This window comes from Triticum urartu, chromosome 6, assembly GCF_003073215.2.
Source record: "Triticum urartu cultivar G1812 chromosome 6, Tu2.1, whole genome shotgun sequence".
In the NCBI taxonomy this organism is placed as follows: Eukaryota; Viridiplantae; Streptophyta; class Magnoliopsida; order Poales; family Poaceae; genus Triticum; species Triticum urartu.
The window spans coordinates 48544072-48550071 of NC_053027.1; positions in this window are offsets into that span (position 1 = coordinate 48544072).

Sequence of the window (6000 nt, forward strand, 5' to 3'; positions counted from 1 at the left end):
CCTAAGAGACAGGCCATGGGAGAGGAACTAGCCAAGCTATTGGAGGCCGGATTCATCAAAGATATCAAACATCCGGACTGGCTAGCAAATCTGGTGATGGTACCAAAGAAGGACAAATCCTGGCGCGTGTGCGTTGATTTCAAAGACCTTAACAAGGCTTGCCCAAAGGATCCCTTCCCTCTCCCCCGCATCGATCAAATTATCGACGCTACCGCAGGACACGATTCGTTGCGTTTCCTCGACGCATACTCCGGCTACCATCAAATAAAGATGGCAGAGTCAGACCAAGCCGCAATGGCATTCATCACACCATACGGCCCATTCTGCTTCAACACAATGCCCTTCGGGCTCAAAAACGTTGGCGCAACATATCAGCGCATGATTCAGACATGTCTGGCAAACCAGATCGGCAAAACAGTGGAGGCATACGTAGATGATGTGGTCGTTAAAACAAGACATGTCGAATCTCTAGTAGACGACTTGAGGCTAACATTTGATAACCTCCGAACATACGACATCAAGCTCAACCCAGAAAAATGTGTTTTCGGCGTTCCAGCCGGAAAGCTCTTGGGCTTCATTGTATCCGGTAGAGGAATTGAAGCAAATCCAGCCAAGAGCCGAACACTCTGACACAATTGGAGGCTCTGCCAATGAAATAACACCTTCAGCCCATGTAATAATGGCCGTCATCGCCCCGTGGACAGAACCATTCCTCGCCTAGCTTACCAGGCAGGAACTCCCTGAGGACCAAAATGAGGCACGCTGCATAGTGCGGCGATCTAAAGCCTATAAAGTCCATGAGGGAGAGCTTTATAAGAAAAGCACTACCGGAGTCCTTCAAAGGTGCATCTCCGAAGAGGAAGGGCGGAACCTCCTGGCTGAAATTCATGCCGGACTCGGCGGACATCACGCTGCAGCTCAGTCCCTTGTAAGCAAGGCCTTCCGTACAGGCTTTTATTGGCCGACGACCCGGGCAGACGCCCAGGACTTAGTCCAACGATGCGTCGGTTGCCAGCTTTTTGCAAACCAAAGCCATATGCCACCCACCGCCCTCCAAACTATCCCCATCACTTGGCCCTTCGCGGTCTGGGGGCTTGACATGGTTGGACCCCTTAAAGGCGGAACCCATAAGAAAAAATACTTACTGGTCATGGTGGATAAGTTCACCAAATGGATAGAAGCCAAGCCTGTTAAGACGGCCGAATCCGGACCGGTGATAGACTTTATATCCGGAGTTGTACACCGTTACGGCGTCCCCCACAACATCATCACTGATAACGGCACGAACTTTACGGCCGATGAGGTAAAACTCTTGTGCAAAAACATGGGCATCAAGCTTGATTATGCTTCCGTCTATCACCCACAAACCAACGGCCAGGTCGAACGTGCAAATGGTCTTATCATGAGCGGCATCAAACCCAGATTAGTGCGGTCCCTTAAGGAATCTAATACGCACTGGGTAGAGGAGCTCGACTCCGTACTCTGGGGGCTGCGGACCACGCCGAATCGCACCACCGGATACACACCATTCTTCATGGTGTACGGCGCAGAGGCATTTTTGCCCTGCGACATAATTCATGACTCACCTCGAGTGCGCATGTACGAAGAAAGAGAAGCCGAGCTCGATCGGCAGGACAGTTTGGACGCCTTGGAGGAAGAGCGTGACGTGGCAAAAACCCGTTCCGCATTCTATCAACAGCAGGCTCGAAGATACCAAAGCAGAGAAGTACGGGCCAAAAATTACAACGTTGGTGAATTAGTTCTACGCCTGCCGGAGAAGAAAAAGGACAAACTCAAGCCCAAGTGGGAAGGTCCCTTCATAATCGACCAAGTCCTAACTGGTGGAGCGTACCGCCTGCGAGATGCATCGGATAACCGACTCGAGCCGAACCCATGGAACGCAGCCCGTCTACGAAGATTCTATGCCTAGCGCCGGACTCTGTGTTCGTCTCCTTCCTCTATCCATTTTTTTATATACTTTCTGTCTTACATTTCTCTCCTTCTCTTCTCTCTATCTCTCTCTTATAGCCTTTAAAGGCTCATAAAGTGACGCGCTATCCGCGCTCATTAAACCTGGGGGCTTCTTTAAATAGAAGCTTATTTATACGGGCTTCATGCCCAACACATGTGTCACACTTCTGCATGTACCTTTTATTCGCCATTATATGCATCGATATGACTTAAGTTTTGGCCAAGCTGGGTTGCCTGGCTCCTGTGCTTACCCCTACGTTCCCGATTGTTCGGCTAGGTGGTAAACGGAGCACCTCTGCGATTGTTACTGCCGGGTCAGCCGGATGTGTACCTCAGACTGGGTGAAGCCGAAAGCTAGCGTTCTTAAGGGAATATTCGGTCGGTGAACTAAAGATGATCTTTTCTTTCACTTATTTATCTATACGCCCCCAGATGTTTTTCCTGCGTCTCTTTTCGCAGAATGGACATGCACTTTAGGGCATGCCTCCCAGGGAAAGGAACCCCTAATGGAACTATTCTCCCTGGAAGATGTTTCTTACTAACCATGTAATATAACATAACTAGTTGGGCACTTGTCTGTTCAAACACTAATGACCCCTGCGCCTGGTCTCCGTGCATACCCCGGTTCTTATATAACCGCGAGGGTACTCGGACACACTCCGGACCGTCAGGTCCCGAGGTTGAAGCGAAAAGGTCGGCCATGACAAACGATCTACAATCCGGCTAGAAGGCATTACACATGTCAATTAAAATTACATAGTCAATCTGACTGATTGTATTCCTCTTCGATTCCATCTAACAGGCTATCTAGTTTACAGTCCTGTTGGGAATACTTTGCGGCCAACTCTACTTGGCCATATACTAAGCTCACAGGGATCTCCTTCCCATCGGGCCCTACGGGTCCGACCTCGGCCATGTGGTTTGGGTCAGCCTTCGTGTACCGTGTCTTCACCATGGCCCAGGCCTCCCTGGCGCCTTGTCGGCAGGCCGATATCTTCCAGAATCGGAAGTGCCGCCCCGCTCCCTTCAGCTTCTCTACAAGCTCTCCAAGGCCTTCGGGCATGGAGACGGACGGCCACAAGGCTTGGGCGACGCCTTGCATCACCTGCCGAACTCGCTCGTGCAGTTGTGAGAGCTCGGGAAGAAGGTCACCCGTAGAACCAGGCATTTCCTCTGCAGGACGACCTGCCAGCATACCTACAGACATTACTCTGTTAGTCGACTTCCTCGCCGAACTCTTTTTTCAAAGTTCGTTTAAGCACTTACTATATATGCCGCGTCGAAGCCGCTGATTCTCCTTCACGGAGTCCAACAGCTGGGCACGAACGTCCTTCAGTTCAACGCCTAGCTTGGTGTTGGCATCTTGGAGATCGTTCTTCTCCCGCCTCACCTTTGTCAGCACGCTCTCACCAGCCCGGCGTCAGAGTTGTTGCACTTCCGGATTTAATCCGGCGCCATCTGCAATTTCATTTGTCAGATTTGCACCCACGCCGCACTTCGCAAAATACTTATCTTTCGAAGCGTATATTACCAGAGGGGGTCTCCTTGGGCTCCCCTGCCGCGGCTAGTGCGGCCTCAAGTTGGGCTTTGCACTCTTTCAACTCCTGGGACAGCAGGGTATTCTTTTCTGTAAGAACCTGCATAACAGATGATCCTTAAATCAGTTATTCTAACTGTTTCAAGTCTCGGGGGCTACTGGTATACATATATAATTACCAAAATTTTCTTACCCATATGTCTTTCACATACTGCTTCGTGGCTCTGGCTAGACCATTTTGAGCGGCACGGAGGTACGTGTCTCCCGAATTGAAGGCATCCAATGCCTCTTGGGAGAAACAAGCATCGCAAAGAACTGTCCGGCGACGCCTGTGGTTCATGGCACTCTCCACCTCGGAATTGGTGGCAGACAGCCTGTCCGCATCCTCCATCGGAGGAGCGTCCGGTGCGTGCCTCGTGTTCGCCTCCGCTTCCGGACCAGGCTTTGGAGCCTGGCTGGTGGAGGCGTGATTGGCAGCCTCTCCAGATATAGTCCGGCGAGGTCTCTTCATCCTGAAGAGAGCACGAGTGTTAATATGCCTCAAAGGAGTAACACCTGGGAATAAGGTGACGCGCTATACCTTTGCGCCGGTGCCTCAGTCCGGACCGCACTTCTTTTCAGCTCGCGGGGCCTTGCCGCCCCTCGTTGGCTAGTCGCCCCAGGCTCGGCCTCCCGTATCAAGGACCTCCCCTGCAAAACATGGTTGTCATACGGTAATCGAAAACACGCGAGGACAGATCCCTTTTCAAAGTGCCGAGACTCCGGTCTCAGTTACCTGTGAGGCTGGGAGTAGCCCTGGATAATCGGCCGTAATGGCCACCAAGGCGTTGTCCTTGCTCAATTGATGAAACACTCCATCAATCAGCTCCACAGATAAGTCCGGATCCTCTTGAGAGGCCGGGTCGAGGGACCGTCCCGGTCCTCAGGTTGTGGAGGAGGGCTGTTTATTTCTTTAACAGCCTGGCGCAGTTCCTGCGTTGAAGTCGTTAGACTGAAAATTTAACAATGGGAATATAAAACGAATGGGCAAGTAAAAGTGTCCACTTACCCAACTCGGGGGATTGTACATAGAAAATCCACCCCGTGGGTTGACGCGGAGAAATTCCTCCTCTTCTCCCTTGTACAAAGCGGACAAGGTCTTTATTAGAGCGGCAGCCGAATCCGGCCCCTTACGGCCATAGCGGGTGGCGTCGTCCTCCCCGTTGAAGTCCCACATGGGGCGGCCTCTATACTGAAGCGGCTGCACCCCTCGCATGATGCATGCGGCCATGACCCCGATCATGGTTAGTCCGGAATGAGCTAACAATCTTATCCGGCCCATCAGGTAAATAACGTCCCTGTCGCTTTCCCTCTGAGGGCTCCGTGGACGCCAGCTTAGGCGCTTCTTTAGGGGAGCACTGTCGAACTCAGGGAGGCCGATCCGGCCAGGATCCGGCAGCGGAACGTCCTCTATATAAAACCATTCCGAAGGCCAGTCCTCAGATGCCTTCTTTGGGGTTCCGGATAGATATCCGGTCCCGGCGATGTGCCACACTTCGGCTCCGCCCACTTGATATATCAACCCCTCCTTAAAGCGGGGCACAAGGCAGAATAGCCTTTTCCACAGTGCGAAATGAGCCTCGCAGCCCAAAAACAGCTCGCAAAGGGCTACGAAGCCCGCAATATGCAATATGGAGGCATGCGTGAGGTTGTGCAGCTGGAGGCCATAGAACTCCAGAAGCCCCTGGAGAAACGGATGAATTGGAAATCTGAGCCCTCTTATTAAGTAAGGGGCAAGGCATACACGCTCTCCTTTGGAGGGATTGGGGGCGCTCTCCGCTTGCTCTCCGCCATTATAGGTGGCAAGTCCGGCTCGAACCGGGACCATATAGGTCGGGGGGAGAAATCCCTTGGTCTGGAGCTTCACTAGCTTGCTGTGCGGGATGGAACACCTCTTCCAATCTCCAGGCTGAGGGCTGGAAGGGCGAGAGGAGGAGCTGCGGTGGCTGGCCATGATAGAATGATAGAATGGACCTCTGTCGGATACGCTCTGATGAATACTCGCGGAAGGGAGAAGGTGTGGTTTGGATCTAAATCCTCGTCCCCTTAAATACGCGGCTCATTCCTACGGCTAGGGGTGTAAATATAAAAACACCCTGACTTTTCGTATTCGTTTGACACGTGGAAAACGGCCATTATTGGGCGTAGAAGCCAAGGAGCACTACATTTACAAGAAACCGGACACTATTCAATAGGTACACGGAATTTAGAGGAGAACCCGCCTTGCAATGCCGAAGACAATCTGCGCGCCAGACTCGTCGTCATTGAAGCCTGGTTCAGGGGCTACTGAGGGAGTCCTGGATTAGGGGGTGTCTGGATGGCCGGACTATACCTTCGGCCGGACTCCTGGACTATGAAGACACAAGATTGAAGACTTCGTCCCGTGTCCGGAAGGGACTTTCCTTGGCGTGGAAGGCAAGCTTGGCGATACGGATATGTAGATCTCCTACCAT